Consider the following 24,654-nt stretch of genomic DNA (forward strand, 5'->3'; position numbering starts at 1 on the left):
ACAAAAAGTAGGGGGGAAACGTGGAAAATACTGCCCTGCTTGTCTCACAGGTGCTTTTTCAAAAAACAACTGGACTTCGTTTTTCCTTGAAGACATTTTGTGTCCACATGCAAAACGAGAATGTAAAACATATTAATAGAAAAACAAACTAGTTGCCTTTAAACAAAAAAACCACCTTTGGGACCACCATGACCTAGATGACTGAGAATCTCCATAGACATAACTGCCCTGCTTATGACAACCTCTGAGACACAAATTAAAAAATACAATGTTGGGGCTCACAGTCATATCAAGGTTGTTTCCACCAATTGATTTTAAGAGTAAGGCATTTTTCTTTAAGTGTATCCAACTACTTGATTACATTGAGTGACCCTCTCAAAACTATCAACAAAAACTAGAGCCTGTTAAATTCTAGTCATGAATTGTTACACTAATTATTTAAAAAGTAGGTCCCCACCTGTTGCAGGATATTGGCATTCTTGCAGCCCTAGTTTGTACTATAGAATTTCTTACCAGTTTTGATGAAAGTCATATGTTCACCGCAATTAATTGCTCTATGTTGTACTGCTTCTTTGATTATTATCAAAAATCTCTATCCTCTGTACTCGTGTTAGAAGCTGTGAAGTATTAAGAAAAGATTCCAGGTTTTCATGTTATGCTTTCATGAGTTGATAGATTGCTGCCGAATCTTTCTCTCTAGTGCTGTGTTTGGAAGATTGCCTCATATAAACTTTGGCTTCCAGGTGATGAATGTATGTGTTTTGTTATTTTTTAACTGCTGCTGTTGTGGTTACCTGCTCTACAAAGCAAATGTGAGCAATTATGTTAGTTGCCATAGTGCTTTTCTGTTTGGTAAAAGGGTCAGTCAGGTCTGGTAACTTTAAAATGGCAGGAAATTAAAAAAAACTTCATGGATGAGTTTGCCTTTTTGTCCTACTGCAGTGCAAAAAAAGGTACGGCAGACATAAAACCTGCCATTTTTCAAATCTGCCTGAAAATATATGTTTTGTTACAGGAAGTTTGGAATCCATAATTGCTGTAGCACTTAGCATGATGTTAGATAGCTATAAATAATAAATGTTTTGTGAAATCTGTATAAAATAGAGCCCTGGCTTCATTTTTTGCTGAAGTACAGACATTGATTGCACAAATGGTTGTCTGATAGCAATTTTTAAATGCTTATTAAGATTATGATTTGGGGCATGCAGTTGCACCCTTCAGTTATAATACTCCTTTAAGAAATGGCAACTTGCAGTGCAATTTCATTCTGGTAATTCTAATAGTGCCTGAGCATCTCTGCTGAGCCGTGCGTTCCATCACATGGCCCAAACAATCAATCTTCAGGCAGAGATTGAGAAGAACAGCTGGGCTTTTGCAGGCAACGGCTGTATGTCTGCCCTTGCTAGGCGATTAGCGTGATGGTAACCATAGTAACTAGAAGGCCTCCATAGCAACGCATAGCTGAGACAGGTGCAGTTACATCACAAGGCTGTTTGTTGCCTGGCAAAAGGACAGGCCATTAGTACTAAGACATGCACTGTTGCCTTGGTAACAGATAACCTTACATAGAAACTACAGTGGGTTTGAACGTTTTATCATCCTGATTAAAAAAAGGGGGGGAGACATTTCATCTTCTTTTCCTTATTTTTAATTTAATTATTAAGAACTCTTTATGTCTGGTCATTTGAAGTTGCGAAATGTTTTGTTGTAGTAAAAAAGAGAGAAAGAATAAAGAACAGGAATTGAAAGTTTTTGATAGCTATAGCATCTTAAGAATTGATAATAACTTAAACACATTACAATTATAATCTACATTGCCTTCCTGATCAGTGAATTCTATAAGGGAAAAAACCCCTTTGGTTTATGCTTCTGTATTCTTCATGTATGAATTAGGGAGCAGAATCGTTCTCCCAAATGTGCTGGAATACAATTCAATAATTCAACTAAATCCAGAGATTCACTGGCTTGGAATTTTGGGAATTATGAGCTGCTGCATTTGGAATCAGATTGGAAAAAGCTAAATATTTTGTAACTTAGCTTGCAAGCGTACTGGGCAATATTATATGCTTTAGGAACAACTCTTCTGCAAAGCTCTTGTTATATATGCCATTCAAATATTTATTTTAATTTTCTTTCCCATTAAGAGCAGAATCCAACTGGACATTTGAGAAAGCTTCAGATAGTCTACAATGAAGGGCCATTTTGTCTTTGTCAGTGTACTGTAGATATCATACTTGGTGTAATCTCAGTTTTTGGATGCTTCATCCAGAGGTTTTCTATGTTTATTTGTCTAGGTTTGACAACATTTTTCAGAACAGCATTTTAATATTTTTCAGAATTATTGTCAATTGAGACAATTGACATAATGCATTTTACATCAAAGCAAATATAGCTTTATTTAAAAGTTTTCCTGTGATACAAATAAGCTTACCGTATTTTTCGGAGTATAAGACACATCAGACTTATAAGACGCACCTAGATTTTAGAAGTGGAAAAGAAGGAAAAAAGTATTCTGAACCAAATGGTATAGTAATATACCATAGTAAAAAGTATAGTAGTATAGTAAAAAAGTAGTTGCCCCGAGTCTCCAGAGAGGGGTGGCATACAAATCCAATAACTAAATAAATAAAATAAATAAATACACTTTTTACAAACTTCAAACTTGACAACTTTAAGACTTGTGGACTTCAACTCCTAGAATTCCTCCTCTAGTCATGCTAGCTGAGGAATAGGAGTTGAAGTCCACAAGTCTTAAACTTGCCAAGTTTAAATACCCTTTGTTCTGTCTGGGTGCCCCCAGACTTCAACACCAACTGGAAAAAGCAGCCAGACACGCTGGTAAAAGCAAAAGCACTTTATAGTTTGAAAAATAAACACAGAGAAAAACCTGTTCTTCCCAACAGGCAGGCTATGAGGCTTCACAGCAAAGTCCTGACGGCCAGACAATACAGCAGACTTCTTGCTGGCACACACACCACTGTAGAGAATAAGCCCCCACGCCTTTCCCCCAAGGTTTCAGCCTTCAAGGCCACAAGTCAGAATCAGAGACGCCAAAGATCACAGCCAGGTCCCAGGACTCCCAAAGATACTACTCCACAAGACAGGAAGGGTGGGTCTGCCTTTTCAGCCTTTCTGGGGAGAACCACACCCAAACCCAGCTGTTACCTATTTAGGACTGGAAGTACCTGGCTAATTGTCCCCTTCTTTGTTCTGCTCTTCTCTGCCTGTGATCGATGATGGCTTGAGCATTTTCATCTAAGGACTCCAGGCTGCTTGCTGGGGAGAGCTCCACCCCGGGGGACTCTGGCTGTTCTCCCTCTCCCTCGGCCTGATATTCCTCCTCCCCTTCTGCCTGGGCCTCCTGCTCCTCCTCCTATTCCTCATCCTCCCCCTCTGAGCAGGGAGCCGGCAGAGGTTCAGCCGTTCCCTGAGGAGCCTCAGACGGAATCACAACACCCTTAAACCTCTAATCCCTAACCCAGAAGTTTTGAACTTGATAGTTTTAAGACTAGTGGACTTCAACTACCAGAATTCCTCCTCCAGTCATGCTAGATGGGGTAATTAGAAGGCAAAAACAACCCCACTTTTGCAAAAAAAAAAGGGGCCATTTTCCAGCTGTTTTTGACAAAACCTGGGTGGGCAAAGGGTCTGGGGAGCCTGTAGACAGCTCTTGGGTGCTGGGGGAATAGCAAAAATGCCCCCATTTTTGTGAAAATTGATCTGGTTTTTGCCCATTTTTTCCACAAAAATGGAAGCATTTTTGCCTTCCCCAGATCCCCAAGAGCTGTCTGCAGGCTCCCCAAACCCGTTCCAACCCCATTTTTGTGAAATGTTTTTGCAAAAACAGGTATTTTTTCCTTCCCCCAGTCCCCAAGAACTCTCTGCAGGCAGGCACCGGGGCTTCGAGAAAATAAAAATGGCTGCATTTTGTCTCTAAGACATGCTGACATTTCCACCCTCTTTTAGTGGGAGAGAAGATGCATCTCATACTCCGGAAAATATGGTGCATATCAACATTCTTAGTGAAGAAAACAATGTGTTTAAAATCAGTTTAGTTAAAGGATATTTGCTGGTGCATTAACTAAAACATTAAATTATTGTTTGAGGTTTCTTGGCCAGGCAGATCTTTGGAAATGAAATGTATCAAGTCTGGGTTGATAGTTGTCCCTATTCATATCTCATAAGGTTAAATAAGAATAGAACAGTTTGTAACTGATCAGTGCAAATCTACTTCTGTGAAATACATTTTATAGAAAGACTGCTGCATACTTTGGCTGCTAAGTCCTTTGATGACCTAATGAATAGAAATTGTTTTGTTTATGAAGACAAGTGATTGAAAATAAAAGAAGATTTTGTGTCTTTGCAGATGATAGTATGATCCACATAGTTTTCTTGTAAAACCAAACACCTGTGACAACTTTCACCCAAAGCATAGAAAGGAAGTTGCGTTCCATTCTAGTCATACTCTAGACTGGAACTTGCCCTCTTCCAGGATACTCTATTTCAGGAGCAGGTTGCTCTTGCCTGCCTATTGGTGTGCTGTGCATGCATTATACCAATTCTCGCTTGCTATACTTGCATGCACATATGCATCCCCTCGCATGATTTTGCTTCTGTGCATACATAGGAAGCAAAAAAGCACAAAAATCTTTGTGAATCTTTACAAATCATCGAAATGTTGCGTGCACGAACATGCCTTCATTAGATTTTTCTTCCGTGTATGTGCAGGAAGCAAAATAAAGACTTAAAAAAAAAAAAAAAAGAGATGGTGCCACACATCAGACCGGTGAAGACAGCACCAGAGCTGTCACACGCAAATTGCGTAATCCATGAGTGCTACCGGAAGAGAGCTCCAGGGCATACCAATAGGAATCCACCATTGCTCTATTTCCTGGCTCTTTTGTAGCTTCCCAAACCCTCACAATTAAATACCAGCGATTTCATGGTTTTAGGTAGATTATTAATACTTTCCCCCCATCTCTCCAAAGTTTGGAGCTCCCCTAAATTAGTTGAGTTCATTTCGATATTTGCCATTTTGGATTTTAACAAAGAGTACAGTGGAGCTTTGACGTCACAAAGACGTCCTTCCTGGTCGGCCAAAATGTGGCCTCCAGGAAGGACATCTTCGTGACGTCAAAGCTTCTGTCCCCGTCTTTCTCTCTCTCTCTCCCTGTAGCTTGCCGTCTTCCGTCTTCAGCTCTCTCGCTCACCAGCTTCTGTCCCCGTCTCTCTCTCTCTTTGTAGCTTGCCGGCTTCCGGCTTCAGTTCTCTCGCTCACCCGCTTCTGTCCCCAGCTCTCTCTCTCTTGCCAGCTTCTGTCTTCAGCTCTCTTGAGTGTTCGAGTTCAAAATGTTTGTTCGGATTTCAGGGCAAAAGTTTCTTGAATTTCCTGGTTGAATACCGATTTGTTCGAACTGAGAAGCGTTTGAAAACCGAGGTACCGCTCTATATATTAAATTAATAGATGACATTCCACTTTGATGTTTAAATTTATAGAAAATATAGCTTTTAAAGAGCTGAAATAATAATTTATTAAGCAATTGAAATGTTTTTTTCTATAAGAAAAATGAGAATAAATGGAGATGTAGGTTTTTTTAATCTGCATCTGATTCTTCCTATGCAATATACTAAAGCAATAATTAGAGTTTTTGCATCTTTGTGTAGTTCCTATTAACTTTTGTAGTTTTCCTATTAACAGCATGCTTTTTTGTTCATTAAAAGCAACAATAATCATGTTTGTCTATAAGAAAAAAAACTAACAGCCACAATAGGGCAATATCTTTCTGAGAACTAACTAGAATGGCACAACTGCTTTCCTCACTGGGCAAGCTATTTCAAATGCAAGAGGGGGAAGAACAAGAAAATCTACAAATTAAATAAGGTGTGTAATTCAAAATATGTCTCCAGTTGGAGATTGCAACTTGAAATGTATTATTCAGTGGAAAATTTTGTTCCTGTTGGATTATAACCAGAGTGCCAGTATATACTTAAGAAAAAAATTCTTGGTACCACACCAGGCTGTTGTCCTATCTGATTTTATTTATTTATTTATAATAATGGTAGTAATGCAAATCTATATTTCTAACTATTTGTTTTGTTATCATAAAACTGTGGCATTGTGTTTTATTTGGAAATATGCCAACTCCCAATAATAAAATTCAAAGTTTAGCTGAGGAGTTAAGAGTATGAGCTAAAAATTCTGGTAGTTAGCATCTTTATCTGTTTTCCTTCTGGTAAATAGATGCTATGTGATTGACTGTTCCTGTTGTGTTAAATCATTTATGAAAGAAAGTTTCAAAATGTATCCATTGTCTCAAGAAGATTGTAGCAGTTGAATGGAAAAAATATCTGATCTTTCTACCTCTGAAAACACGAAGGCCTAGTCCCTTCTGGTTAATATTGTAATATTTCTGCTTTGTTGGAAGTATTTTGAGGAAGATAAATTGGAAAAAAGTTTTAAAAATTAAAGCCCCTCCCCTTTCAATTGGGAATATTAATTAGTTCTTATTTAAAATACCAGTAAAGTATTTGAAGTAAAGTATTTGATTAGCTCATGAATACAAAATACACATTGCTGAAACTTTTGTTATTATATAAACTTCTACTGGGAGGTCCTTACAAGGTGCTGTTTGAAGTTGAGAGCATTTCATGAAATACTACCTGCAATTTCTTAACCCTGCTGTTCTGTTCGGGTCGTACGTGACCCGAAACCAAGTTTGAGTCCCCTGTAAAACATTTTCCCTGCATATCTGAAACTTGAAATTTCATGACTTTTCATCATTTCAGGGGTTCTCTCTATGAGAATTTTTTTTGGGGGGGTGGGGGGTTTAGTTTTTGCTGGGCAAAAAAACTTCCTAATGTTATGTTCGGGTCACATATGACCCGGACCGAAAACTCTTCATTTGAAGTGCTTATGTTTGGTCAATTTGAAAACTTTTTTTACTTGGAAAGTAGTCTGAACATTTCTGCAAACAATGATATGAAAATTGAAATGAAAAAAGTAAATCTTATTGGTTTATTTTGCGGATATAATGCATGCCCCTCCCGTTTTTGTGAATTGTTTTCAATTTATGGATAGTTTTGCTTGCAAAATCCATTCTATTTTACTAAAGTTGGTGTGGGATTGGTAGCTTGAACATTTCTGAATATAAGAAAAATATAAAGGAACTGAAAAAAATGATTCTTATTGGTTTTTTAACATCAGAAATAAGGCCTCCCCCCCCCCTTCGGCTGCTTGCATCCATTTTCACTTTTTATTTTTTTATGCTCCAAATCCGAAATATTCTTTAAAATCTTAGGCATTCATTTACTCAATTTAACAATGCTGATCATCAAAAAAATATTTGTGGGGGTGGGGGCAAAATGTTTTTTCTGGGCAAAAAAAAAGTCACGTTTACTCTGTTCGGGTCATATAGACCCGGACCAAAATGATTTTTTTTTAGGTACTTGAATTTGATCTTTTTGAAAACGTTTTCAACTGGAAAACTAGTTTGAACATTTATGAACATAATGATATGAAAATTGAACTGGAAAAATTGAGACTTATATTTTTATTTTGATCAAAAAGCCCCTCCCCCCATCCTTTCTGAATTTCGTGTCAATTTCTATTTTTTAAGGCTACAAATCCCTAAGGAATTTCCCCCCCAAAAGGTTTGATATACTAAATTGAACAGTCCTGAACATAAGAAAAATATAAATGAACTGAAAAAAATGGTTCTTATTGGTTTATTTTTGCCACAAAAGGGCCACCCCCCCTCGGCCTTGCTGTGTTGCCATTATTGTCACTTTTTATACATATTTGGCTAGAAATATTTGGAATATCCTTTTGAAACAATCCTGAACATAAGAAAAATAGAAATGAACTGAAAAAAATGATTCTTATTGGTTTATTTTTGAATATAAAACCATATTGTCTTATACTCGAGTATAAGCCTACTCGAATATAAGCCTATTTGAGTATAAGCATGGGGGCCCATTTATGTGCAAAATAAACCAATATGCATCAGTTTTTCCAGTTCAATTTTCATATCATTATGTTCAGAAATGTTCAAGCTACAAATCCCACACCAACTTTAGTAAAATAGAATGTATTTTGCTAGCAAAACTATCCATAAAGTGAAGACTATTTCAAAAAAAATGGGGGGGGCATGCATTTCATCAACAAAATAAACCAATATGCATCAATTTTTCCAGTTCAATTTTCATATCATTATGTTCAGAAATGTTCAAGCTACCAATCCCACACCAACTTTAGTAAAATAGAATGGATTTTGCAAGCAAAACTATCCATAAATTGAAAAAAATTCACAAAAATGGGGGGGGCATGCAATATATCAGCAAAATAAACCAATAAGATTTACTTTTTTCATTTCAATTTTCATATCATTGTGTGCAGAAATGTTCAGACTACTTTCCAAGTGAAAAAAGTTTTCAAATTGACCAAACATAAGCACTTCAAATGAAGAGTTTTCGGTCCGGGTCGTATGTGACCCGAACATAACATTAGGAAGTTTTTTCGAACAGAACAGCAGGGTTTAGAATAGAGAATAGAGTAGAATTTTATTGGCCAAGTGTGATTGTACACACAAGGAATTTGTCTTGGTGCATATGCTCTCAGCGTACATAAAAGAAAAAGATACATAAATAATGGTTTTGCATATATGTATGTAACATTGAAACATTCATTCCATTCAAATTCTCTGTTGTTGGAAACTTGCAGAACTAGTTTTCAGAAGTGACTGAAATCTCCAAAAGAGAAAGCAGATTCTCTCTTGCAAGTCGGCATTTTGTAATAAGACACTGATTTTACGTGGACAGATGCTATCTTCAAGGAGAAATCAAATGTCAGCATTCCACAGCATTCCACTGCATTCCCCAAAATGCTGGATCTTGCTACATAGTTCAAACTACACACAGAATGGCTTTAACTCTTCCAGTAATAAAAAGCCTCCAGGGGGTTGGATTAAGAGAAGGAATTATAAGATTTATACAGCTTGTCTGGCAGGAAACCACAGAGGGAAAGTGACCCACTGTTCACGTCTTTCAAACCTTGGAAATAAATGCATTTGCCGAGTTTGACAGTGTTTTAGAGCTTATTCTGCTCAGTGCAGTTGATGTAGTGCATTTATTCTTTTTCAGTTATCTGGGATCTGGGTGTAGGATGACCCGAATATTGCAGGCTTCATCTGGTTTAATGTATGTTGTAATCAGAATGCAATGCGGCTTATGCTTGATTGCAATGGATGCCAGTATTTTATATAAGATTCCAGTGATTACCAGGACATGCCAACTTTGGCAAGCTTTTCTTTTTGTATTACTTTGCTGATTCAACATCAATTTTCTTTATCATAATAAGCACCTTTAATATACAAAATCAATAAAAAATAGATGAGCAGAAGATACTTTGTGTAGGACTTTTTTTTCTTATTTTTCCTTAAGTAGATCGTCAAAAATATAATGCCGCATTGGACTGGTTAGTGTTTGATGGGAAATCCTTAAAAAATCGTGAAAGAAAACAAAGGTAAATCAGCTTCATATTGTTGCCAAGATAATTGCTGGGGCTTTCCCTATAACTGTGACTTGAAGCATAGAACCACAAAAGCACATATTTAGAAAAAAAAATCAAAAGAACAAAATGCTTGTTTATCAATGGTACATATATAGGATTCAGGGGAAGTATTTCTCTTTTTTTGATTTTCTGAATTTTTGCTTAATTTGTGGCACTTTACTGTTATAAGAGTTTCATGGGAATTTGTTGATATCTAAAGAGAATTAGATCCTGCTGATATCTGTCCAGAATCTTAGAAACAAACCAATAAATGGTTGTTTTATTTGACTAGAGCAATCCAAATGTGGTATACTAGTGTTAAAAAAATAAAGTTCCCTGTAGATTCAGTCATTGATTGTACCATCTTTAGCAGCAAAAAATGCAACAAAATATTTCTTGTAATTGTTTATCAATCTCTCATATTTTTGTAAGAACACTGGCCAATTTATCTATAACAAACTGTTTCAACATTTGTGGGATTCCTAAAATGAACTAGTATGATTTTCCTATGAGGTTTTGGGGTATGGTTTGACTTACCTATCTCAGACAAGCACCAATGTTATACTTAGTGAGTTGTGGTTTCTGCCTTAATGTATTCCAGTTTTACTTAGCACACTTAGATGCAGTAGTTAAGTGAGCCATCATGTAACTACGTCTTGTCACTTTCTCTGCTGGCTTTGCCGTTGACTTTATGACAGTCACATAGCCAGAAGATTGCTACAGGTTACGAAGTACCCAAACTCTTGATTATGTCATTATGGGGGACACAGGCTTGGGTTTGTAAGTGGAAAATGGTTCTTGAGAAGAGGCAAAAAAATCTTAAACACCCAGTTCTTATCTAGAAAAGTTTGTAAGCAGAAGCGTTTGTAGGTAGAGGTACCACTGTACTATGGTCCCAAGTTGTTCTAATTTCAGACAATTTATTTGTTGTTTTCTACTCACTGTAGTCAAGAAACACTGGGTCATTTAACAAATAAAACACACTTGTTATTAGACTAGATTGGTGGCGCTTCAAAACTTTATAGTTTTCTAACCTTTTCCAGACTAAAGGACATTAATTATTATTTTTACTGAGATTTTCAGGAATTTCTTTTGAATATAGTATGATATAGATCTAGAATAACTTACACGTTTAATTGAACTGATTGAAGGAACAGAGCAATTAATTTTTCACACTGCAATATAACATGTTAGCCAGCTTTATTTATGAAATACAGTGGAACCTCAACATACGAGCAGCTCTACTTACGAGCTACTCGAGATAAGAGCTGGGAGGGGAGCGACATTTTTGTTCGCCTCCCGAGCTCACATTCGGGATACGAGCGCCAAGGAGCTCCGCGTTCGGCTTCAGGAGACAGCTCCTTGGCGCTCGTATCCCGCGTGTTTTAAAAGGTTGCAGCCGGCCTGGGGGGCTCGCTGGGGTGCTGGCAAGCCCCCCAGGCCGGCTGCAACCTTTTAAAACACGCGTGCCGCTTCGCAGCTGTCTCCTGAAGCCGAACGCTAACTTCCGCGTTCGGCTTCAGGAGACAGCTCCTTGGCGCTCGTATCCCGCGTGTTTTAAAAGGTTGCAGCCGGCCTGGGGGGCTCGCTGGGGTGCTGGCAAGCCCCCCAGGCCGGCTGCAACCTTTTAAAACACGCGTGCCGCTTCGCAGCTGTCTCCTGAAGCCGAACGCTAACTTCCGCATTCGGCTTCAGGAGACAGCTGCGAAGCGGCGCGGGTGTTTTAAAACGTCGAAGCCGGCCTGGGGGGCTCGGGGGGAAGCCCCCGAGCCCCCCAGGCCGGCTTCGACGTTTTAAAACACCTGCGCCGCTTCGCAGCTGTCTCCTGAAGCCAAACGCTAACTTCCGCGTTCGGCGGCAGCGGTTTTTTTCGTTGTTGCACGGATTAATTGACTTTACATTGTTTCCTATGGGAAACAATGTTTCATCATACGAGCATTCCGACTTACGAGCCTCCTTCCGGAACCAATTAGTCTCGTAAGTCGGGGTTCTACTGTAAATGAAACAACTGATTTTTGTATAGTTTATTCATTCATGTGCTTTATGCATTATAATTTTAATCGTAATTTTATAATGTTAAGTTTTATAATTTTTTATATTTAATGCTATTTATATTTTTATCCTACTGGACACAAGTTTTAGTAGCATAGACATAAAGTTGCAAACCAAGAGACAAGAGTGAAATGTGTACTTCATTTTCATGCCAGGTTCTCAGTTTTTAATATCAGGAGAAAGCTAGGATTATCTCTGAAACTGTTGGAATAAGACCAAGAAAGTAGCTCTTCCTATCACATGTAATAAACTAATGAAATTTCTAGCCAGAAATAAGGTTATGGATGTGCTCTTTGATAGCTTTCAAGAAGTGTTAGGTTAATATACGGAAGACAAACATTTTGATCCTTTTAATTTTTAATTTTGAGAGCATAACTTCTTTTGAGTCGCAGATAATATACATCTAACAAGCAAAGAAGGCAGTTGCCTCCACATCGTAATAGTGAGCTTTCCATATCGAGGAAGCTAACTGATCTATCACTCTGTCTATAGAGTTCTATTTTTTCATGTAAATGTATTTTTGTATATTCTATTCAATTCAGTTCAATTTATTAGATTTGTATGCCGCCCCTCTCCGAAGATTTGGGGCGGCTCACAACAACAATAAAAAATGGAACAATGGAACAATGGAACAAATCTAATAATAAAATTACATTAAAAACCCCCAACAATTTAAAAACCATACAACACATACATACCAAACATAAAATATAAGAAAGCCTGGGGGAGATGTCTTAATTCCCCCATGCCTGGCGATATAGGTGGGTCTTGAGTAACTTGCGAAAGACAAGGAGGGTGTGGGCCATTCTAATCTCTGGGGGGAGTTGATTCCAGAGGGCCGGGGCCGCCACAGAGAAGGCTCTTCCCCTGGGGCCCGCCAAATGACATTGCTTGGTCGACGGGACCTGGAGAAGGCCAACTCAGTGGGACCTTATCGGCCGCTGGGATTCGTGCGGTAGAAAGCAGTTCCGGAGGTATTCTTATACATCACAGCATGTGCTTTCAAAAGCTTTTCTTAACTACAATGCTCTGTATTATAATCAGTTCACCTAAAATATTTCCCTACATCCTTTTGAACATTTATTAATAATAAAGGCAGATGTTGACTTATGACCACTTACTTAATTATCATTACAAGTTAACAACAAGCTCAACAAAAGTTACTTACAACACATCCTCAAAGTTAGGCTTGCCACTATCACTATTGCCCTGTGGGTCACTTGGTCACATTATTTGGTGATTGGAAACCCAGCTCACACTTATGATTGATTAGACATGGATGTCAAACTTGCAGCTTGATGCTGCCATCATGTAATGTATCACAATGTTTTCCCTGCATGGAGCTGGGGTTGGCGTGGCCTTCATGTGACACATCTGGCCTACAGGCCACCAGTTTGACACCCATGGGTTAGACTGTCCTGTGATCATCTTATTTTGTGACTTTTTTTTGCAATTTTCCAGAAAAATATGCACCTTGGATTGATTCACTTAACCACTATGTGATGGTGACTCACAATAGCCTTTGTAAAATGGTCATAAAATCAAGTCCTGTCATGTGGTGAATCAACATGGCTGCAAAAATTTATAACCAAAATTCAAGGGTCAATTGTGATAATAAATCAAGGATTATTTGTAATGACAATTACATAGAAGATAACATTTGAACAGATTTCATTATTTATAGATTGGAAAGGATAAAGTAATTATAAGGTATACGCATAAGTTATACGCAGAGTCAAATTTGAGCCCCATCAGGATCAAGCTTTAGGCTGTGGGCAGAGTTATACACGGTATAATTATAAAGTATACACATTGTTTTTGTATTGTACCCTGTGAGCCGCCCTGAGTCAAAGAAGGGTGGCATACAAGTCTAATTAATAATAATAATAATAATAATAATAATAATAATAATAATAATATTATTATTATTTGTAGTTATCAGCAGTCATAGTTACAAATATAGTATTATTTGTGATAGTTATAATCTATAAATTTGCAGTAAACAATGAATTAGCAAATACCGGATCTCAATTTTTTAAAATGGATGACCAGATCTTGTGATCTATTTTGACCAGATTTTGTGATCTATTTTGGTTCTTACATTTCTTGTTGATCTTGTCAATTTAGCAATTTAGGGTTTTGAGTTAACCATATTAAGATCCCCATTTAGCCATGAAGCTCACTCAATATAGTATGGTGCTAGTTGCATTTTTGTAACCTAATATGTTTCTGAGATGTTTACGAGAATAGAAACAGAGGGGGATGGATTTTTTGAAGATTCTGCTGTAAGCATAGTAAAAAGTTAAAAGCCAAAAAACCATGCAAATTTCTAAAGTTTCTATAGTTTCTTTTTTACTTTATACTTTTCTAATCTTGCCAAATAGAGCATTACTTCATTATTCTCCTTCTGCTTAGCAGTGAGAAGATGTATACTTTGTTCCAGCTCCCCACACATCTATCTCTACATTTAATTTAGATCCAAAACCACTTGATAAATGCTGTTACTGTTTTGTCTTTGGAAAAGCAACAGAGGTTAAAAAGCAAATATTTGACCCATTAATAAAATTGAGTTGTGCATAGCAGCAAGTAAGTCCTTATCCCTTGTCCTCTATGCTGAAAATGCAAATAGCCAAAACATTCTTCCCTTCTTCAAGTCCTTAATTGAAGTAAAACATGTCTCTGTAAAACCTTGGTGCTCAATCAATTAAAAAAAATACTTTCTGCTGATTATTATATTACACCCACAGGGAAGCGAGGTGTTATAGATCCTGCTCTTCTCTGGGCATTCAACAGCATTGAAAAGGAAAAGAATACAAATGGCAAAGCAAAGTAGTCCTGGCACCAATTAGTCTTGAGATTGCTTAAAGTGGATTGAAATTTGAAGGCTCAAAAAGAGTAGGGAATGAAGCAGAAGGTCATGAAAAGTGGCTATGAATCTTATAAAGAGCTTTTCTTTTGTTAAGAATAATTCAACAGTTTTATTCAAACTAATGAGCCAATTCAGTTTGGAAAGCTTGTGAGATCATTGTCCTGTGAATTTGGAGGTGCAGCTGATCCTTATAAATGCTAAAAGTACTTCTATAAACAGTCTTGGTGATACAGCTTGGGCGGCAACATGATGACCCCCAGATCTATGTTTTTGTCACCTCTTGTGCATCACAATTTCTCTCATAGTATTTGTTGCCCATTAGCTGTCACAGTCTTTTAAAGTAGTATTGAGGGATGATGAATGGAAGGTAAAATCTTTAACTGAGAGATCTAATCTTAGGTACAAGACTTACCTATCTGGTCTGTGATACTTTTAGTGAGGAACTACTTCCCAACACCCATCTTCCATAATTGCTCTATACATTGTCCCTTTTATTTGAAACAATAGCATATATAAAGCAGAGGAATGCTGACAGAATTAGGTCATCTTTGTCTCTGCCTTTCCCAATGCAGACAAACAATGGGACAGACATAAAACTAGCTGGAGTTCATCTAGTCAGCACACCTGAAAGGCTACAAGAGGGATTGGGTCTCTTCATCCTGTCACGTCATTCCCTCTTCTCTTAGAACAGGGGAATGTGAGAAAAAATAACAGTGTCTAAGAGCTTATATACATTGTCCTGCTTTATCCAGTAGACATCACTGTGAGAAGATACCCATCAGACATTACTTTTCTCTCACTGCTTGACAAATATAAGGAGCAATGGGAGGAATCTGAGAAGGAAAGAATGACATTATGGAATAGTGCTTGTCACATAATATCCTTCAAGTCCTACTGTTTGACAACAATGATCCATCAAGTCAAGTAGCAGAATGAGACCAGTACTCTCAGTCAAATATGGTTGTTCCTCGCTACCACCATTAAAAATTTCTGGAGGTCATTCACTGAAGAAGGCTGACTTATCAAATATCTCCAGGGGACAGTGCTTTTCTATGTGTTGCTTATTTTCAAACAAAAATTAGTCTAGGCACCATACCAGTGGTGGGTTGCATCCGGTTCAGACCAATTTGCCCAAACTGGTGGCAGAAATTTGTTCCCATTCACCAAAATGGCAACGAGAGCCAGCTGGCCACACTCCCGAAAGGGTCCTATGGCCACCGCTTCTTGAAAGTGGCTGATAAAGAACCCTCTGTGCATGCACAGAGGGTCATTTCCCCGACACACTTCCAACATAATGTGAAACAGTAGGGAAGTTAAGTGGAACTCACCCCGCTCCATAGAAATTTATGCTTTTATAAAGTTTACACCTCATGTCTAGATTTATGTAAAAAATGTGATACCTTTCTATATGACCTTTGCATGTTCCATGTCTGAGTTCTGCAAAAATATTATTTTTACAGATATCCTTCTTTCTTTCTAATTTCATATGTGACTTTGTTAAACATTTGGAGTAAAGTTTTCAAAACAATTAGCTTTAATAAACGAGAGAGCAAAAACCAATTATCTCTTCAGAATGTGAAAAGGGAATTTATATTAATCTTATCAGGGGCTTAGACATTTTCCTGAAATAGAAGCATGCTGGAAATTGGGATGAGGAATTTGAAAAAGAGTATTTTCAAAGAAGTTGAAACATGGAAAATGAAAGTTACATTCTAAGTGAATTACTTATAGTCATGTCATTAAATTGATTTATAATTGGAGAGTTTGTGAACATAATGGAAAAAGAAACTTTATCCTGAGGATATAGCTCAATCTGAGTTTTGATGCGCTTGTCCTTCAGACATAATTATATGTAAATAATTCAGATTTCAAACAGTAGTTAAAAATCAGTATAGTTTCTTACATTGACTTTGGAGTTTTTAATATAATTAGTTCTATTTTCCCATTGAAAATTTATTTTAGACAGTTGTCTTGATTTTTGAAGACATTTAAACTTTATAAAGACTATTTTTATTATTAATATTGTGCACTAGCTTTGTATTATAAACATTGTTAGCGTACAATGGTAGAAATTATATTTATAGATGAAATAAAATCAGAACCATGGAGATAATGGTTATGATTATCCTAATGTCATGCACAATGGGACTGGAGCATACATGCAACCCTGCTGTTCTTTTGTTCTTTGATCTGGCTGATACCTTTGCACCTTTGTTTTTACAATGATAGCAAAGGAAAAATTCACAAATAAAAAAAATGGTAAAAATTAAATTGGGGGTAATAGGAAAATAGTATTGGTAGTGGAAAATAATATGTGTCACAGATGTGGAAGAGATTTTCGGTAGCTTACTTAAGCATAGCCTTATGATGCATAATAATAGTTGGAGGATGGGAGGAGGAGTAGATAAGTCCAGAAGCTTGCATGATATGCAGTATGGCCCTTTTTCTTTTTGGTATTTTAGTAGTCATCTGAAGAATTTCAAGGAACAGAGAGAAAGTTGACCTCTTGCATTCATTATTGAAAGGTCACTGCTGCTTAATGAATTACTGCATTACCTTTGTAATTAGTGTCATTTGTCTTGGAAAACACTAACACAGTGCCTTGCCTTGAATTTAGTAAGGAAATAGACTTTTAACATTCTCAGCAGGCTGACAGCAGTACTGAGTATTAGAATAAATAAAGCTGAATCTCTGTAGACAAAGGCTGGTCATTCTCCCTTTCTAGTGACATACACTGTATAATAATAATAATAATAATAATAATAATAATAATAATAATAATAATAATAATAATAATAATACTTTATTAGATTTGTATGCCACCCCTCTCCAACGACTCGGAGCAGCTCACAACAATAAAACATCATATACAAATCCAATGTTAAAACAGTCTTTAAAAACCCCCTATTAAAACAGTCATACAGCCCAAACACAGCATCCATATAATCAAAGGCAGCTAAGGATATATCAATTCCTCCATGCCTGGAGACATAGATGAGTTTTCAAATGTTTGTGAAAGGCAAGGAGGGTGGGGGCAGTCCTAATCTCCGGGGGGAGCTGATTCCAGAGTGCCGGGGCTGCCACAGAGAAGGCTCTTCCCCTGGGTCCCAACAGACAGCATTGTTTCGTCGACGAGACCTGGAGAGGGCCAACTATGTGGGACGTAATCGGTTTCTAATTTTTCAGAAAGGACCCCAGAATTTATACATGTATTCCTCAACTTACTACTATTCGTTTAGTGACTTATGATTGTTTTTCACACATCTGCTACAGCATCTCCATAGTCATGTGATCAAAATTTGGGCAGTTGGCAACTGGCATGCATTTATGATAGTTGCACTATCCTATTCATAACTTTCCCAGCTGGCTTCTGGCAAGCAAAATTAAACAGGAAAACCCAGATTTGCTTAACCACCAAATAATTCACTTAAACAGCTGGAATGATTCCCTTTACAACTGTGACAGAAAAGTCATAAAATAGGACAAAATCCATATAGTAACTGCCTTACTTAGGAATGGAAATTTTGTATTCACTTGTAATTGTAAATTGAGGATTACCTGTAAAGCAGATTTGCAACAGATCAATAGATCTAGATTAAGATAAAATATGAGTATGAAAGCACTTTGGCTTTGGATAGAAACTGGTGCTTACTTAAAAAGTGTATTCGCTGTTTTTCCAAGCTGTAATTTTTCTAAAAACAGAAGATGGATAACATTCATAATAAATTAAATAATAATAATCTATAAACTTCTGCTTAAGCAAAAAATATTTTCAATGAACAGTGTTAAATATACAGCTAAGGAGATTCCAATGTGTATGCATTCAGATTTCCTGTTCTTATTTTCAATTTCTTTTTCTGCATATTTCCTATTGATTAGCTCTTTCATTCATCTTATAATGGGACATGGGAATTGGCTGCAATAGTATCATGTGAAATTATACACGTGGTTTCAAAAATAAAGTAGATATGGCAATTTTCTAACCTCTGTAAAGCAAAAAGGAATAAAATAATTGAATAATACAAGAAACATTAAAATTAAACAGGGACTTCAATGGATATAATGTATTCCACTAAGGTATTCCTCAACTCACGGCAATAATTGGAATTGGAGTCTTGGTCATTGAATAAAACAATGAGGTGTAATGTGACTGTTTCGCTCAATGACTGTAATCCCAACACCCTCTGTTTTTGGTTACTAAATAATCTTGCATGTTGTTAAACAGGCAGCATCTCAAGTATGGAGTGTGGAGTGCCTCAGGGTGAAGAGGCTTGACACAGAGTGTTCTGCAGCCCACCAGCACATGCAAAATGTCCCACTTGCAATTGCTTTCCTGCTGCTGTCAGGATTTTCAGCAGGACTTTTAGCCCCAGAGCAGAAGGCAAGAGAAGAGAAGGAGTGCCCTCGACATTGGCAGTGGTTTGTGATCTTTCCTACTGGCTTCCTCATTGACTTTCTGAGTACTCCGCAGGAAGGATTACAAAGGGTGATCACATGATCTCGGGGCAATTTTGGCAATCCATCATAAATGCAAATGGGTTATCAAGCACCCAGATTGCAATCAAATGACCATGGGGTGCTGCAATGGCTACAGCACCAGGCACCATTCAAAAGGCGCTGAATGAATGATACCAAATCAAGAACTACCTGTGTATAAAAATAATGCTGCAAAAATATTGACAGTATTTGAAGAGAAATGTTATTCTCTTCTGTGAAAAGCACACAAGGCTATTCACATAACTGTACCATTTTTTCATTAAATAAATAAATGGTACATTCTTCTCATCTCCCTTCAGTTGATATATCTGATGCCTGAATACATACTGTGTTTGTATAGAATTGCTGCTTGATTCACAGGTTGTAAGCTGAAGTGAGACTGTGATAACACATAAGCCAGCCCCCATCAATTTAGAAAAGTTTGCTAACTGCATCCCTTGCAAAAAAAGGAATGATTTGGTCATTCATGCCTTCAAACATGATGGCGAACCTATGGCATGTGTGCAAGAGGTGGCAGAGCCCTCTCTGGTAGGTGTGCCATTGCCATCTGCTCTTCCGGGTTCCGTCGCATGCATGTGGAAGACACCAACATGCACACGACGGAATCCAGAAGAGCAGCTGGCTGCCTTGGGCATTAGCACCGGCCAGCTGTTCTCTTCCAGGTTCTAGTTGTATGGCATACACACACAGGCGTTCCAGTTTCAGCACTCAGTACTGAAAAGCTTAACCATCATTGCCTTAGTACATTCAGATTAGATTAAAATGCTCTGCATGGGTTTGTTTTTTGAAGAGTATTTTAAAATTACAGCTGGGTTGGGTTTTTTTTTTAAAGAGTAGCTGGTTAGTCTGATGTCTTCTTGATATATTGGATATGTGCATGGCTAACGAATAGTTTCTACCTAGTAATTTATTTATTTATTTTATTAGATTTATAAGCCACCCAACTGCAGAAGGACTCTGGGTGGCGTACATAAATAAAGCAATTTACTACAATTAAAATCCCAATTCAAAACATTCTTCCCATTCAAGGTCAGAACAGAATTCTATGACTCAACGGCCCCAGGCATGGGATCAAAGTATTTTGTTTCTGAAATTATATATGACACCCATATATATATGTTGGGGTATGGCTTACAAAACACAATTTTTAGTGTTTTCCAAATGGAAGAAATTACTGCACGAGTGAAAAGTAATCATATCAACTATGGTTAAATTAACTTACAAATTACAAGTACATTATATTAAATCACATTTACCCATTTCTTTTCTTTACCTGAAGTTAATTTGGGGTATATGGCCTTTGATCTCACCATTCAAAACCGTAAGGATAGCTATTTGGACTTAAATACTTAAGTGGTTCAAATATGGCAGTTTCTACTTGTAAGGTCCCCTGACTTTGCTATCTGTTTTAAGAATATTGTTTCAACTAAAGCCCTAATACCAGGCTCTGAAATGTGCCCATCAAAGACAAGAATTGTTGCTGTTGATGATAATGATGATGATCCTGAGCCTGGAGGACTTGATGGGTATGGTTCCTGATATGGAATACAATGGTCCCTTGACTTTTGCAGGTCCGACTTTCACGGAAAGGCTATACCACGGGTTTTCAAAAAATATTAATGGAAAAAGTACTCCGTGTTTTTTTTTAACATTTGAACATTTTCCCGTGGCCGCCCGATGTACAATACTGTGCGTTTTAACTCTCCTCGTTCCCCACCCCCACCCCAGCCATCCTGCTTCTTTAAATAAAAGCTCTGCTTCTGCCCCAACCTCCTGATCCCTCCCCTTTAATTCTCAGAGCCTCTTTTTCCACCATTGTTGCTTACTGCTGCCCGCCACCGCCGCCTCTTCTTCCCCCACCCACCTAAGCCGTCTCCCTTAGTGGTAGCGTCCGACCTCCCAGCTGACTGGCCTGGAATCCCGGCCTCGAGTCCTGGCCTGGATCTTTCTTGCCTTGAGCTTCCCCTTCCCCTGCCCTAAACCTGAGCACCTGTGCTGCCGCCACCACCATGGGAGACGCGCAGCAAAGCCCCCAGTTTGCTGCCCAGTTGCCCCGGGGAGTTCTGGGGGTAAGTAAAACCAGGAATGGAGGAGGGAGGGGGAGGAAGGAAGGAAGGGAACGCCTCTACTTCACGGACATTTGACTTTCACAGGCGGTCTTGGAACGTATCCCCTGCGAAAGTCAAGGGACCACTGTACTGTAATCTTTGTCTGCTGCCATTCTTATTTACATGCCAGGAATTTATATTGCCAAAAGAGTTCAGTTTTTTTGGGTTTTTTAACTGCAGTGTGAAAAAAGAACGATGCTAATGAAAGCTTAAAGCCCTCCATCCCCTAGATTTCTTCTCGGGGAAGGGGAACCAAACCCTTTCCACCACCCCTATCCCGATTTTCCAAGTAAGATGTAATTCAGACCTCACAAACCTAGCTGATTTTTTGGATTTGAGACATTGGCCTGCAAATTGTTATCTTATTACGATTTATAAGAATCTATAAAATGCAACCATAGTTACATTGTCTAACTGCCCAGTTTTCTACTACTTTTTCAGTCTTTGGAGGGTTTGTATTTTTATGAATAGCCATCTGATAATCTGTAGACAGCAGAGCTCTGGTATTTCTCTCCCACCCCCAATGCTCTTCTGCAGGAAGAAAAAAAATATGAATCAATTGCACTTGCCATACATTACCATCACCATGGTTTTAACATACCATTGCTGTAACACCATGCAAAGTATGTGTCTGTGGAACATAAACAGATTACAATTTGTTTGCCCGGTGAGCAGTTGGAAAGGTAAAAAAAAGTGAGCATTAGCAATGGAAGAAAAAAAGACTAATTACTAATTTTTTAAAAATGTGTTACTAATCTGATCTAGTGTGGTATGTATGAGTTAATTAAAGAAAACCTGAAACTCATATGCTTCCTCTGCTTTACTTTGGAAAATGTCCCAAGTTAGCCTTTGGTGGTAAGCTGCCCAATGTTTGAATTAAAATGAGCAGTCATAGAAATATTTAAAATTAAATAAACAAATTTTACTTTCATTTTAGTTCAGTGCAGTTTTTCACATTTTCCAGCATAAATCCAGCATAAATCTTGTGGTTAAAGTTTGTTTTCAAATAAGTCATAATCAATCCACTTGATTGTATCATATTGGTTAAACTGTTGGAACCTCAATATCTTCGGAAAAGGGGGCAAACAAATATTATTATTATTATTAATAATAATAATAATAATAATAATAATAATAATAATAATAATAATAATAATAATAGACAAAATATCCATCTATCAATTGCAAAAGGCCGCTTTACTGGGATCGGCAAACATAATTCGCCGCTACATCACCCAGTCCTAGGTGCTTGGGAAGCGCTCGACTGGTGATGAAATATGAAATCCAGCATAGTGATCTCATTTGCTGTGTTGTATCAAAATAATAATAATAATAATAATAATAATAATAATAATAATAATAATAATAATAATAATACTTCATCCTTCGCTCATTGGGTGATTCTGGGCCAGTTATAAGAACATAAAAGTGTTTTCCTTGATCAGACCTTTGGCCTATCACATACAGCAACCTACACTCACAATGCCACCTAATTTCATAAGGTCTCTCACCAAGTGATATGATCCTTATGAATTCCATGGATAGGTTTACCCTTCTTTGAAGCTAGCCAAGGTGTTAGCCAGCACCATTTTTCATGGTAGAAAATGCCAAAGTTTAATTACGGATGTTTAAAAAATATATATGAGCTACCTTACCTAGGCCTAAGGTATCTCACAATATTTTTGTGAGAGAAATTGGAATGCCAGACATGTCAACTTTTGCTTCTGAAAGAAAAAATCTTTAAAAAAAATCTCTTATCCTAAGTAGTCAATTTTCAAGGTAGATATAATTACAGTAAACTAAAACCAATCCTAAAGTTTCTGAGTTGTGAGGGAAGAATGAATGACAGAATCATATAAGCATAATGTTTTCTATAGTTCATTAATATCCCAGTAAATAACATTTACCCCAATGAGTAAAATGCAGCAATATGTGTGATTGTAAAAATCTATGCACTTGGGTTTCTAAAAACAATTCAGATGTTTTAGCAACTCAAAGGTAACTTTTAAAATTTTACATTGTTTGCTAATTTTTTGATAAGTAGCTTTAAGAAAAAATCGAATTAAAATAGAAGGTATATCACTTGTGTTAGGAGCACTTTCCAAAGTACTTTCCAAAGCCTACCCCTTTCTGCCTTTTCCCTGCCCCTCCAAAAAGGGTGAAAGGTATCTGTAGATTACCAAGAAATCATCAATTACACAGGTTTTTCTTTATGATTTATTAAAATAGTAACAACACATCCTAATCTAAATTCACTTAAGCCTTTTAAATGCTTTTGACATCAAGCATGTCCTTTAATCTATCCCAGTGAAAATATAAATTTTGTTCCTTCCCTAAATGTCCTGGTATAAGCACAGTAAAATATTAAAATACAATTTAATTAGTCCAGTTATTTTTATGTTTCTTCTATGCCTTAAATTGTAAATAATATTTTATTTATTTTATTTATTTATTTATTCAATTTTTATGCCGCCCTTCTCCTTAGACTCAGGGCGGCTTATAACATGTTAGCAATAGCACTTTTTAACAGAGCCAGCATATTGCCCCCACAATCCGGGTCCTCATTTTACCCACCTCGCAAGGATGGAAGTTGAGTCAACCTTGAGCCGGTGATGAGATTTGAACTGCTGACCTACAGATGTACTGTCAGTTTCAGTGGCCTGCAGTATAGCACTCTACCTGCTGCGCCACCCCGGCTGTTGCTAGGTAATACTTAATTGTGATATTAATTGCCATCATTTGTCAAAATGTATAGTACATTCTTTTATCTTCTTAATAAAAATGACTAAAGTGATTGTTATACATAAATATTCCATTTTAAATTAAAAATTATAATGCTGCAATATACTATAGTTTGACTTACTATTAGGCTTTTTTTGAAATTCTGCTAAAGGGCTTTCTCTTGGCTGAAATATTAGCAATGTTTATTACATTGTTTTGAGAACTATCTTTTGGTACTCATAATGATTAATCATGCATACACACACACACACACACACATACACACACGCATATGTATATGTAGGTCTTGGTGTATTTGGGTCTTTTCCCATGTAAGATTGATAGAATCTTGGCGACGTTTCGACAAGGTCCCACTTGTCATCTTTAGGCTGGTGCTTTTGGCTTTGTGCTAGGGTACGCAAAGAGTGGTCTGAGCTGCTGACAGGTCATGTCCCTCTATACTTAATAATCTTTTGTTGGAGGATGTTATCCATTCCTTTATCCAAGTTACTGTCACTGCCTGGTGATATAATTTCCAATCCAGTAATCCAAACCCCCCTTGCTTTCTTTTATCTTGTAATATTTTTTTTAATCTTGCCCTTTTCCCATTCCAAATAAATTTCAAAGTTGATTTGTCTAATTCTGTGTCAAATTTATTCCCAATTTTTATTGGAGCCGTTTGAAAGAGATAAAGAATTTTTAGTAGTACAGTGGTACCTCTATTTAAGAACGCCTCTACTTAAGAACTTTTCTAGGTAAGAACTGGGTGTTCAAGATTTTTTTGCCTGTTCTTAAGAACCGTTTTTTACTTAAGAACCTGAGCCCAGAAAAAATTCCCTGGAAATTTGAGAGCAGCACAA

The 24,654-nt window shown here is 37.3% G+C and overlaps 1 protein-coding gene and 1 long non-coding RNA gene across 10 annotated transcripts in view; one reads left to right on the plus strand and one right to left on the minus strand.

Moving 5' to 3' along the window:
• LOC139168210 (uncharacterized) overlaps nucleotides 1–736 on the minus strand; it is a 68,175-nt gene extending 67,439 nt beyond the window's left edge. For all 7 annotated transcript variants that reach the window (XR_011559253.1, XR_011559252.1, XR_011559255.1 and 4 more), the window contains exon 1: nucleotides 514–736. This is a non-coding gene — a long non-coding RNA (uncharacterized lncRNA). The remainder of the gene's footprint in view (nucleotides 1–513) is intronic.
• Nucleotides 1–24,654, plus strand: part of FOXN3 (forkhead box N3) — a 195,152-nt gene that overhangs the window by 75,276 nt on the left and 95,222 nt on the right. The gene's annotated exons all lie outside the window — the stretch shown is intronic.

Source organism: Erythrolamprus reginae, chromosome 1 (genome assembly GCF_031021105.1).
Source record: "Erythrolamprus reginae isolate rEryReg1 chromosome 1, rEryReg1.hap1, whole genome shotgun sequence".
In the NCBI taxonomy this organism is placed as follows: Eukaryota; Metazoa; Chordata; class Lepidosauria; order Squamata; family Dipsadidae; genus Erythrolamprus; species Erythrolamprus reginae.